Below are 14451 nucleotides of genomic sequence, written 5' to 3'. Positions count from 1 at the left end.
TAGGGCTTGTTACAGTCCGATTAGTGGCTGCAACGTGATTCTTTAAAGGGATACTACGAAGATGAGATTAAGGCATGAAAAGCCAGATGTTAAGGTCCTAAAAGGAGAACAGACTTTTTTTTTTCCAATAAGTAAACAGCAAAAACAAGGGATGGGGAGGAGGAGAAAGGGGGAGAAATAAGGAAAGGGAAAAGCTACAAAATTAAGTTACAAAAGGATTGCCACCACCAGTGAGGGAAAAAAACGGGTGCATACGACCTCAGGCAGTCCGGAAGGACCATCGCGCGGAGGCAGATGATAAACTGGCTGGATGGGAAGGTTGGAATTGTGGCAGGCAGGCAAGATGAATGGAAGCAGGCATGGGGGTCAATAGCCAACACTGGACCCTTGGTTGAAACCCGACCAAGCTGGAGGCAAGCAGGAGAGGTGGGATGGAGGCAGGCAAGATGGAATTAGGTGGGACAGAGTGAGGAGTGGGGACAGGACTGGAGTGAACTGGTACACTGAAGTTTGGTGGACTGGAACGCCAGTTATCCTGGACCTAGCAAAACAATACTCTACTCCGGCTGTCCTGGTGCCAGCATGGCAACACTGGGCACAGTCTTAAATACCCCCCGGTCAATGCTCACTGGCCAGCTTGCCTCTGGGCAGACTCCTCCACGCTGCCAATTGGTCAGACAGTCGGTATCTGGGCAGGCTGGCTCTGCTGAGGTGGGAAAATGTAACTTTTCTCTGCTGTAGACTCTCCAGGGGGCTGGCAAGTAGTTTAAAAATGTCCTCTCAGGGCGATGAAGACAGTCCTGCCAGGAGCTGAAGACAGAGTCCACCATTTTGTTCACCAAATCAGTCAATGTGAAAACAACAAAAAGAGTAAGAGATGAAACCATCTCTTATAGGGCCTGAGGGAATTGTTTGAAGTTATGCCAGGGGAGGTTTAGATTGGATATTAGAAAAAGGTTCTTCAAGCAGAGGGTGATTCGATGCTGGAATAGTTTCCACAGAGAAGTGGTCACAGGACCAAACCTGACAGAGGTCAAGAAGTGTTTGGACAATACTCTCAGGCACATGGTGTGGACTCTTGGAGATGGTCCTATGCAGGGCCAGATGCTGAACTTGATGATCTTTATGGGTCCCTTCCAACTCAGCATATTGTGTGATTCTGTGATTGAAATATAACTGTCAGAGGATTTGCTTCTGAAAGTCAATTACAAACATCAGAACTGACTTTTTAATGTTGTCATAATTAAAGGATAATGGTTTAAACATTAAATATCTTCAGTAAACACTCTTGTTCAGTAAACTCTTTGCTCTATAGTAATTAGACATAAGGCAAAATTATTCTCCAAATGCCAGAATTTGATGGTGTTACAGAATGTAGGTCAAAGCGAATTCATAAAGGATACACATTTTGGAAAAAGGAAACAGAATCTGTTATCAGCTACTCTACGTTCTTTAAAAGCTAGGTCCGTGAACTAAAGTGCTGCAGAATTTATTGAACAACAGACTTCTATGGTTAAATCTATGCCATTTGTTTAATCTTCATTTTATTCCCTTTTTTGTCATCATACCTTTAATTTTTTTCCCTATCTAAAAATGAATTTCCTTTGTCTCATTTAAGTTCATGAGATATTCAGAAAGAAGAAATATTTGGGTTTGGGTGCTCAAATATTCATTAATACTGACTAATGTAATAAGAAAAAAGATAAAAAGATAAAGGTAACCCCCCCAAACTAGTAGGAGTTAAGAAAGAGCAAAAAGAGTTTAAGAATTCTACTCTTTTCTATAAGATTGAAGTTAAACTGTAACAGCTGGAATGCAATACTTTTATGTATATAAGAATAGATACATATATAGATATATTTAAGTTGGAAAAATTAAAAAAAAAAAGGATATATCACCTTCTTGCAGTTTCTCTCTTTCTTTCAAGATAGCGCTAAGACAGAGACAGAACCACACTCTTGACAGCAAATTTGTGTTAACCTACAGTGAAGTAACATTTCAGAAAGCAGTAAAACATAATTTTAAATTTCAGCAAGGCTGATACCCAATTAACAGCAAAACCTGCATGAACCTTGGCAAAAAGAAGATTCCATTTTGTGAACAAGAATCAATTATTAAAAGAGAATTCTATGTAAGAAATATTATAAAAAGTTCTTCCTGTACTCTTTTCATCAGACTTCAAAGGGACTTTTGTCAAACACATTAAGAATATAGTATAATTCAAAGGTTGCATTTATGTTGTGATATTAGCTGTAAGAAGCAAGAGAACTGAAATATGTACACTGTAAGAAGAGTAGCCTTTGTTTCTTCTGAAGAGAAATAATCATTTCAGCAACAGAAATTTTTCATGGGCTTTTAAATTTCAAAAGGAAAAGAAACCTATCCTACAGTTTCTGGAATCTGAAATAAAACAAAGAAATCATTTCAATCTGAATGAAATAAAAGTGACTAAGACACTTGTAAGTGATTTTTGTAAAGATTAAAGATTGGATAAAGACAGTAGTATACTGAGCAATGAGAAGGGTACTTCTTCACTATGCATGTGTGGAAGTAATAATAGAATGACAGTTCTAGTATCTGCAGTCCAAAAAGAAAATAGTTGAAACATAACATATTCGATCATTTTAGTTTAATCAAAAAAGTTACAGAATAATTTGATATTCATAAATATAGAATCTATATATGTGAATATATATTATATATTGAGAATGAACAAGTGATAACAGAAAACAGCTTAAAGTAGAAGAAAAGAGCAAAATTACACCTACTGAGCTGATCAATCAACAGTGGAAATAATACTGTGGACTTTCAAGTACTGAGAGACAAGCTTGGATATTTTTTTTTCTAAAAATACATCTAATTGAATTACAAATGAGCAAAAAGAAACCTTACATTTTTTTTAATTTTATTTAAATATTTCTTTGGGTTGGTTTTTTTGATATTAAACTATACAGTGGTCACAATTCTAAACAGGCTAGTAGTCATTAGAAAATTTGAAAATTCTCACTCCCTTTTTCCATTTTTTTTTTAAACTCTCGTTTACCTAATTTTTTATCTTATGAAGGTTGCATGTGAAAAGTCAGTGACCTATAAAATATCATTTATTTGTCTTTAAATCAGCTGAGATAGTCAGCTTAAATAGCAGCAGCACAGTCTTTCTTTGGAACCTGATCCTATGGTATAATTTTTCACAGATTTTTGGAATTCCTTTTACACATATGAATATCCCATCCCAACGTTGACAGTAAACTGGCAATATTTCTTTTGAAGTGTCTCTGAAGCATCCCCACCATCTAAATTAATAATAACAGCTTTGAGTGGGTTTTTATTTTTGTTGGTTTGTTTGTGTATTTTTAAATAGAGACAAGTCTAAACACTGGTTGTTTTGTATCTTGTGCCACATACATTATCACTCAATACACTTAAATCTATAGTGCAGCAGAATTTGTAATGTTTCCCAGCAATTGCAAGGTATTTTTAACACTTATTTGCCTATCATCATGTTGAATGTCTATTTATGGATACACAAAGCAGTTTCTGGAGATGGAGAAGGTATTAAAGTACTGGCCTTATTTACTTTATATGTGAAAATACCCTGGAGGCATAACTGTGAACAATAGCCAACAAATCAAAGGAGGGAGGGAGGAAGGGAGGGAGGGAGGGAAGAGGGAGAGGAGGGGAGGAGGGAGGGAGGGAGGGAGGAGGAGGGAAGGAAGGAAGGAAGGAAGGAAGGAAGGAGGGAAGGAAGGAAGGAAAGGGAGGAAGGAAGGAAAGGAAGGGAGGGAGGGAGGGATGTGACAAGTGTTTCAAAGGTAGATTTAAGGAAAAAGTTACTTAGACTTAAAATAGAAGTTACAATATTCTTTTCTTCATAGTGAAAAATACCAGTTGAGTCAGATTTGTGCAGGGAGTGAGGTGGGGGCGAGAAAGAAGACACCAAAAAAAGCAGATGTCAAGAAACATTTGATTGTACAAAGACTTATGAATATGTGGAATTGTCTATGAAGCTTAATTGTTGAGTCAAAAAGTATTGAAATAGTTACAACAATTAAATGGTATCCTAAGAGACATTCAGTGCTAAAAAGGACTTTGATGGGTTGAGTAACATTTAGTCATTTTGCCACCTCTATCTTTATATTTTATGTTTTTTTCTGTAGCTGAGTATGGCAATATTTTTCCTTCCATTATAAATGTTGCAGGGTATTGTACAAAAAATTAAGGATTTACAAATTCATCCAGAATAATAATTAGAAGGATTTTTGCTCTTTTTTTATTTTGGTTTTTTTTAGGAGAGAAAAAAAATGAACAAAGACCCCAAGGAAACCAGAATTTCTGAAAGTTATTTTAAACAGACAATTATATTTTGTATACTGGGAAAATATTGTATTCGATCCTTCTCCACAGGAAAATAAAATGAATTGGAAAAGTAATGGGATTTTATTTCAATACACCCATCAGTACTAATTTGTATGTTGATACAGATATATCTGTGAAAAAAAGGAACCACCTTAATTGTCTAACTCATTTACGCCAGTCCCAGAGAAGATAATGAGATGATTAATGTAATTAACATCAGTAGAGTTTGGCTTATGCATTAGAAATATAAATGGTGGGTGCTTGGAATGCTTAATAAGCACTCAACTGTAATAAGTACTTCATAATCCTTACTCCTCTGTTGGTGTAAACCCCTAATGCTTTGCTAAAACTATTAGTACCATTTTCTCCTTTCACACAAAATTTTTGAGAAGTAAAAATTAAACTAATTTTATGAAGATGTTACAGAAAGTTGAAAACCTAAAATATATTTTATTAAATATATATTGTTACAAACATAAAATAGCAATATTTGCCTTTTAAATTGTGGAAAAAATACAGGGATTTAATTCTGTTTCATTTTGTTTCATGAGCTATATCATTTACCATGTAGTTTTTCTTTCAATTATAAACCTGTAATTAATAAAGGAAGAGTTCTCTTTATAGTGAATGTTAACCATGTATTGTTTGACTGTTCTTTTGGTTTAGATAGAAGAATTTTAATAAATTCTTAATAAATGCAGAAACATTTGTTAACTGGTTTTCAGTTTTTGTAGTTAGCAGTAAATTATTTTCATTTTTCACTCATACACACAGTTACAGTATTTACTCCTAATGACCCTAAGGATTTAAAATATTTTTACTACTTTCTTTTTATTGACAGCCACATTCCTACAACAGGTGACTTTTGCCTAAGCTGTGGTACAGTGCTGTATCTTTGAAGGTTAATTTTTAGAATAAAAGGGAAATCAATGAACTGCAGCTGAGATGTATGTCAAGTCATTTTTCTTTTCCATGGCTGTATTCTATTCTTAAAATTCAAGAGACAAGCAATACGCAGAGTAATTTTCATTTTTTTCTGGGCAACTCAGAGCACTGCATATTTTTCTCAAAGAAACACATAAAAAAAATCTGTCCTGGTGGAGAAAAAAAAATTATTTTAAAATTTGCAGTAGTATCTGTCTCCCTAATCAACATAACCAATCTAGAAAGAAAGAAAAAAACCCTAAGCAACAAGAGCTGTTGTACAGAATCAAAACTGTCCATGTTTTTCCTTTGGAAGTTTAGTAGAACATCTAAAGAAGTTGGGCCTAAGCGATGGAATGGCATGAGGGAAGGCACTTCACTGACAGTAGAGGAGTAAAGAAAGAGGTTTTGAAGAGAACCGAATTGCTCATTTTGGTGACACTAAACCATTCACTGGTCTTGGTGACACCATCAAAATATTAGTCTCAGAATCTGAGCAGGAAAAAGAGCACTAGTGAATAAGGCTAGGCACTGGATGAAGATTTTCCTCACTGATTAATTGCTTCAAGACTTCAATTGTTTTTCCAAGAAAATAATTGGGCATAGCTTGGAGCTATTTCCCTTCAGTTACAGCTTTCAAAAGGCAGCAGGATGACACTTCAACAGGACTGGCCTCTTCACCTCTACATGGTCCTCTAACAGTAATGCCAGAATGCTGTGCTTTGCACTTTCACATACTCTCACAGGCTCTGAAGTCATGCCCTAAGACACACAATATGTACCATCCTCTTTAGAAGCACCACTTAATGCATACAACAGAATTGTCGCAATTCAGATATTTTGGCCTGAAAAACTTTAACAGTTATGACTAGGTACCTCTGGTCTGAACAGTAATGGAGTCTGACAACAAATTATAAAAAAATGCTTTTTGAGGCAGTAAGAAAGATGAGCAACAACATGCCCATGCAACAACTCACCCAATCACTGACAACAAATACGGGATAATAAATGATGTTATGACTCTGCCAGAGTGCCAAGGAGACTTAGTATCCTGGTAATCTGGTAGCAAAAAGCCAAACATGCAAATGCCTTTTGAATACACAAGTTGCACACCCTCTTGACTCCACCAGAGTGATTTGAGAGTATCATACCTTACATGGATAATGTGGATGGCATCCTACCCATGCTGCTGCTATTGGTAAAGGGTCAGGGTGTCAAGAGGCAAAGTGTTGGCAATTTGCCTAGGGCAATGATGTTGGTCAAGGGACAAGGTATCAAGAGCCAGGGTATCAGTACTGCATGAACTGAGATGAAACCTGGATTAATGTAAATGTATTATGGAATGGCTAAGAGGATTGAGTTCTACCTAAACTAAACTTGAGTTTTCTCATGCACTTATATATGGAGCTACAGATTAATGCCTGGTTTTGGTTTTTTTTAGCAATATGAAATACAGGCATAACAGATCATAGCCATAGTCTTGTGTTCAAACTTTGTCTCAGTTATCAAAGTAGAAACTTTAAACTCAGTCCACTTAGGTATTGTCAAACTCATCAGGCTACAGCTATGGGCTACATCTATCTTAATTTCTCCTTCTGGAGATTTTCTATTTTTATTAATAATCAAATAGTAATTGTTTGTAAGAAAAAAACCTGTTTCATATACACAAGAAAAGAATTGTAATTGCTAAGGGTAGAATTCTGAAAAATTGCTCTTTTTTGTGGCCATGACAACCACCTTGTTGTCTTCTTGCACAGGACTGTTTCATTTAATGTAAGTGGGAATTAAACTTCTAAATCATAAAGGTAGCTTATGAAAAAGTGTAACATCAAACAAGCTGCCTGAGTGCAATACAATGATTAACCTTGTGGTAGCTACTTGTATGCTTGAAAGTTATACTGAAAATAACATCAGGGAAAAAAAATGACAAACAGCTCCATTAAAAGCTGAAGAGAATCTTTTATTCTTATTTGAACATTGCTGACAGCATGAGCTATAAAGAAAATAAGAACTGTGTTGTAGAAAGCATTTTTTATTCTATTTTCATTTTTCATTGAATAGTTTAAAATAAGTTTTCATCTCACATAGTTAGACCAAAAAAAAAAAAAAAAATCACATGGATTTGAGAATCACTTCTTTCTTGTTAAGTTAAACCAGCTCTTCTGAAAATCCATCACAGTATATCAGTTATGCCACTGGCACAAATGTAACTAGTAATTTTCAAAACATTTTTCTCACAGGAGAGTGAAAGACATCTAAAGAACAATGACACTGAATGAATTAATTAGGAATCTGTAGAATTGGATAGAAGTCTAGATTGGGAAAAGTAGTACATATTAGCACAGATCTAGCTTTTGACAACTACAGAAATAGCAGAAATCAGTCCAACTGCCTCTTAGTAGATTCTTACTGTGTAAAATTAGGGTGCAGATCTCCTTGTCACAAGGCATTATGGTTATTACAAATGTATGGGGGAAATAATTCCCTTGATGACCATTAGAAAATAAAAATATAACTTCAGGCTTGTGAATTTGCAGATTGTTAGTGGGTGGCAAAATAGTCTGGGAAAATATCTCTGCATATGAGTCCTATGACTGTGCTGCTTCAGAGTAATCTACTTTAGCTAATGGTGAAGACAGAATGCTGGACTGATGGGCCTCTGGGCTGACATGCTGTGTAGCTTAGTCAGTAATATGATTGTTTGCAATTGCCTTTTTTTAATAGTTGAGCTGTCCATAGAAACAAGTTTTCTGACAATGTATGTCTGTGGATTCTGAAGACATCAGGGTAGAGTAACGCTACATTCTATTGTCAACTAGAGGATAACAGTTCCTTCCTCTGGAAGATTTTTCAGGTTACCAGCCTAGCCTTCTGCTTGGGAAAACCATGTACACGTTAATTGCATGTGTTGGTTTACAGAGGCTTTGTAAATTTTAATCTGAGAAAGGCAGATACATTGTTGCTGAAATCAGTGACTCCATTCTATGTTCAGCAGCAACAGTATGTGTCAGCGTGACAACATGTTGAGGCTGGCCTTTGTTTTAGGGTGTATAAATTATTGATGTAAATATTTCTCCCTCAGTTCATTCACACTCAAAAGAGTGTTAATGTCTCCCGTACTTAGCCAGACTAACATGTAGGTAGTGTGTATATATATACATATGTATGTATTTTTATATATATATATATCAGCCCAACACAGAGTCTAAAAACTACACAATTAGCAAAAAAAATTTTGACGAGAGCAAAGGGCTTGAGCTGGTTTCAACCCAGATGTTCCCTCCTGATGACTGGGGATGCCCAGCATTGTGAGAGTGAGCCTATCAGGAAGACCAGTAAGAGGTATCTCATTGTCACGGTGATTAAATTGTGTATTGCAATTGCTGTATCTTGCTAAGTATAACATATATTTTATTGTGTCATTCAGTATATTTTGTATCACTCTGCTAAATCAGAAGTACCATGTAACATTAGCTATATTGAAAATAAGTGAATTTGATATTAAGTGGTATACCCTCTATGTGTGAAGTACTTAGAAGAACTTGGTCAGAGCATTGGATTCTGTCATTGATGCTGAGGTCTACTATTCTTCTTGCAATGAGCATAATTCCTAGAAAATTACTTTTCTAGGGTATGGTAATAAGTAATAAAAAGAAAAATCACGTCTATCAGTATATATATAAGCACATATGTATACATACACATATGTATATGTACCCAATTTTGTATACTATGTATAGGATAGAGAGGAAGAACTAATTCTGACAGATGTGTAAGAATCTGGGTTTCTAATTTCCTTAGTCTCTGAGCAAAGAAAGAGTCACCATCTACACTTGGAGTCTTGTTTACTGTCGTTTCTGTTCATAACACTTCCCTATCTAATCATGGTGTGGTAAAGAAAAGCCAATGAGTCATTATGAGATAAATGAGATACTGCAAGAGCATCATAAAAGTGGAATTAATATTAACTTTTAATTTGGCATACTGACATTAAGAGACCAAGTCTACTTTGCAAGATTGGATGAAAGCTTAAGGGGTAAAATCAGCATTCCCCTGTTACTAAAACAAGGTGATTGTAAACACAGTATGTTTCCCACACTTCGTCCCTTGCAGAATATTTGAGTTTAGTTTTTTCCTTTTCAGAAAAACAACATAAAATCTTTTTCAGATCACTACACTCAGTGACTGTTTCATTTAATAAAAATTACCCAGTGTTAGTATCTTGCCAAACTATTTATTTATTTATTTGTCTGTTTACACTGAAGTGCATTTACTCTCTGTTGTCCCAATTACATAAACAGTCTAAAAGCTTTTGAATCTAGTTGAACAGTTGCTACTGTTTGCTACAACTTCAAATTTGATGCTTATTTGAATGCTGTTTTCAGTACCATGTTCCAAAATCTCTATGGGTCATTCTCTTTAAAGCTACGTCCCCTGTTAAGATTTTTTTTTTTTTTGTTACCACAGGGTTGCAAAGCAGCCTTGACACTAAAGCAAAGGCTTCCAGGAATATAGAGTCATAGGACAGTTTTGCTTGGAAGAGACATATGGACATCTGCTAGTCCAACCCCTACTCAGACCAGGGTCTGCTAGAGCAGGCTGCTCAGAGCTCTGTATGGTTACATTTTGAATATCACCAAGGATATATAGGAGAAATTTCAGTTGCCTTTCTCTTCTATTTCTTTATTTTATCAAGCTTTGCCAGAATGGCTTCTGTTTGTGAGGGAGAAAAAAAAAAAGACAAATAAAGGAGTAGAATATGGACACCAAAATTAAACAAAGGCAGTTTCAGTCCTGGGACTGAAAGATAAAATGGATCATAAGCCATCTGACTGGATCTGAAGAATTGTATTATCTTTTGTTAGTAGTTGAACTCCTTGATGAAACTACATCCTCAAGCATAATTTTGTAATGGTCCTTCACGATACTGCAGTTAATATGGTGGTTTATAATGGATATTCAAATTGGGCAGAATCAGATGGAAAACAAAATATTTCTGCAATACATTTTTTTTTTCAACAGATGCAGCAATTATGAAGTGACTTTGGAGGTTTGACCTATAAACCCAGTATATTTCAATAATCCAAATGCTCTGTTTTGTGTGTTGCTGATGCCCATTGTAAGTTTCCGGAAACCCAGAAACCCAGTAAATTAATGCAAAGGTGATACAGTTAATTAAAAAAAAAATTATCCCTACCACAAAATTACAGAAATCATCAATTACAGTGTATATTTGTTTGCTGGCGCATGACAAAGGCTTTTTGAACTAATTTTACCTATCAATTAAAACTAATATTTTTTTATAAGTCACAATTTTTTAGTGAATCATTACAACTCACATTTTTCATAGATGATTATAGCTGATTATTTCATTTTTTGGAATAAAATAATATGTGCTAACTAACTTGGTTGAATGAGTTAAGCTCAGAGTTGTAGTTTTACCCATATCTTATAATCCTTTTAAAGATACTTTATTATGCAAAGGTGTTGACTTGATAAATCCAACGTGTAGCCAATGGAAAATGCAAGTAGCTGTCAGGATTTCCCAGAAGGAGACTCACCAATATTTAGAGCAAAATCTAGATAAATAGAAATTCTTCTCTGATTATGTTGAGACATTGTATACCCAGTGATTCACCGAAAGTGTAATTTAGCCTCAGAATAAAAGATATAACTCTAAGAGTATACAAACTTTCTGTACATATGTAGGTGAAATGCTAAGACTAGGGCTACTCACAATTATGTATTATATAAACACTTCATCAGGATATCTATGTCTATCATATTCATTATGACACTATAACCATAAATTTGTACTTAAATTAGTAGTAGAGACAGGACATAGTGAAGTGTCTTATTCAGCCTGTCAATATAAACCTAGCTGACACAGTCTTGATTCCTTCAGCAGGAAAAAAAAGTATTTTTGCAAGAAGAAGTTGAAGGAAACCATTGTACCTTGAAGTGTTTATCACTTGAAAATAAGTAAACCAAATTTTAAACCTTTGCAACCAACTATTCAGCTTTCCTTTTTTTTTTTTTTTAAATACTCTTCCATCTTACTTCAAGGCATGAAACATAACACATACTGCCAGAAAATTAGCCTAATTGGTTCTAATAAAGTGAAAAATAGTAGAACAAAATGCATAACTCTTCCTAAATGTAGACTCCATAATTTTTTTATTGGAACATATAAATGCATATTTTGTCTCTCTACGTCAGTGTTCTGCCTTCTGTAGGAATCTGTCAGGAGGTGAACAGAAAGGTTCAAATATCTCATACTGCAGAGAATGTTTTGAGTGTTGAAAATCTGGGAATATTCCTGTGATTTTCTTTTACTTGTATGGATATTAAATCTTTCAGTCTACTCTTCCAGTGAATAGAAAAAGTCAAGATGATCTTGTCATCTTTGAACTATTTCTTTACTGTACTCATAACACTCCAATTGTAATGACAATGGGAATATTCTAGGTAATAAGGTCTTTCTTTTCTAAAATGCCATTTATAAGTTATGCTTATTCAGTTCTGTATTTGAAAACAATTTAATGATTTTCTGAGTGGAGAAAAGTGTGATTGTTCACAGGATGAATTCAGATGTAGATTCAATATTTCTACAGAGACAGAGCCTCTCTACAAACAAGATAGGTAAATCCAATTTCAATAAGTTTTGTGAATCATCTTCTACAGTAAATTCAGGGTTCCTTGTATCTATTAACATCTTGATTGCTTTAGCTGATTGAAAATAAATAAATGGAATAATATATAAATATTTCTTTGGAATAAAAGATAAATATTTGTTTATTAGTTTGAGTCTCTTGCCATTCTTTCTTTGGTATATTCATGGTTGGTATGCAGAAAGTGCCTCTTCTGAGATATATTTTTGTGTATACTACAGCTTTTAAAATGAACATGATTATGTTGGAGATGTGACTATAATCTTCAAATCTACTTCTGTTGCCTTAGAAAACAAAAATTGCAAAAGAGAATTCTGTTTTCATATTATACAGGAAAGACACATGGATCCTTAGTCAGTAAAGTTCTGTCACTAAAACATCTTAAAAGGGGCTTTTTATTGAGTCAGCTGTCTAAATCAGCTTTCCCATCAATTTTGCAACCATTTGTAGTCAAAAGTAATGAGTGTCTCAGCTCACAGGTTTCAAAGTAATATATTAGAAAATCAAAGTAAGAGTGCACTGAATGGAAACTGCATTGAACTTCAGAAAGCAATATTGATAGTTTTTTTCCTGCTGAGGCAATTATAGTGAACAGCAAAAACTGGTTTTGATGCTATTAGCTGTTGACAATTTAATTATTCCAAGGATTTTCTTAAGAAGTTCCTTCAAAGTATTAATGTGTTGCCCAACACAAAGTTAAGTTGATTCTTTTCTTTTTTAACAAGGAATTATAAATTGCAACTAGATTGCATTTAAAACATAATATGAATGAAAGCGTTAAAACTTGAAATATGTTTTCTCTGGAGGGAGTTGAATTGATAAAGGCACTGCAATAGGTCCAATTTTAAAATATATGTTATATTCAGTCAATCAAGAAAGAATAGAAAGGATTGAGGGGATGCCAGCCTTGTTAGAGCTGTCAGAAAATCCTAAATGTCCTTTTGGATGATGATGTCGATAATTCCTTGATGGGCTATCAAAATGATTTGTATTTAATTAATTTTTTTAAAAAAAGATTAATTTAAAATATTGACCTTGCAATAATACAGTAATGATTTTTTTCTGTTGTGTTTTGGTTTCCTTCTTCTAGTTATTTTACTTTTTAATTTCACCTACAGACTCACAGAACCAGCTAGGTTAGAAAAGACCTCTGAGATCACTGAGTCCAACCTTTGATCTAACACTACCTTATAAACTAGACCATGGCACTAAGTGCCACATCAGTCTCTTCTTAAATACCTCCCAGGGACAGTGACTCCACCATCTCCCTGGACAGCCCATTCCAATGCTTCCAATGCCCAATCGCTCTCTCTGCAAAGAGCTTCTTTCTAATGTCCAATCTAAACCTCCCTTGGTGAAGCTTAAGACTGTACCCTCTTGCCCTATTGCTGGTTGCCTGGGAGAAGAGACCAATACCTACCTCCTAAAGAAAGCCTCCTTTCAGGTAGTTTCAGAGACTGATAAGGTCAACTCTCAGAAGCAGAAATACCGCATAAATCATTGCCTAGAAAATGAACCTGAACTTCCATAGGAATTAATCAATTAAATGAAACATAAGGAGCTGTAAAGATCCCAGAAACTTTATATGTTAATAAATTTTTTTCACTCAGATCTGAAATATGGAAAAGTTAGAAGAATGTCCAGGTAGGTGTTTACTGATTGCCTATACTATACATGGAGATTATGTTGGAGACTGCAAAAAATTTTTCCTCAGAAGCCAGAGTGTAACTACAGGAATGACCTCAGAAGCTTATAAAATTATTTAGCGTTTCATTTAACAGTGAAATACAATTGTGGAATTATCTCTGATGGACTCAGTTGTAAACTGATAACCTAGTCCTGCCACCCAGAAACAAAACAGATTAAAACTTGTGTCTTATCAAATTTTGTCTCCTGTGATGCTTCCTTCTTAACCTCAAATCATACAAATTTGTACTGGTTTGTTTTTGGTTTTGTTTTTTTTAAAGTCTGCTTTTTCATCTAAGCCTACACCTTTATGTGGAAGAGCTTGCTACCCAGCCTAACCATTTGTTGATAGGATTCCTGCTTTCCAGACATGCATGTCTTCAAGGATAATCTATGATTACCTAAGCAAACTAGTAAATAATGGGAGATTATGTTTCTCTGTGCAAAGGTATGATAGCACAGTTCTTTGTGAAATGAGTAGTGTCTTCCATCATCATAAAACAGGAATTAAGTGTTGTCAGTGTTAGGAAAACAGGTTCAAAAAAAATATACTGCAACATTATTGTATAACAGTAATCTGTGTTCCAGACATGGCGTGATGAAAGGATTTCAACATACATAAATACTAGAATGCTAAAAGGTACTCTGCCAGGGGCTCTCCTAGCCTAACATCTGTTTCTTCTGTGTACCAGCTATAGTAAAAGAAAGCGGTCTGAGACCTCGAGTCAGCTGTTGTCTAAGTAAAGAAATAGAGAATTTCAAAAGCACTCTATATATGCATTTTGTTCCTGATTCACAAGCCTTAGAGAAGAAA

Source organism: Myiozetetes cayanensis, unplaced genomic scaffold (assembly GCF_022539395.1).
Source record: "Myiozetetes cayanensis isolate MyiCay16 unplaced genomic scaffold, myiCay2020 scf5-8, whole genome shotgun sequence".
Taxonomy (NCBI): Eukaryota; Metazoa; Chordata; class Aves; order Passeriformes; family Tyrannidae; genus Myiozetetes; species Myiozetetes cayanensis.
Note: the sequence above shows the minus strand (reverse complement) of the source record.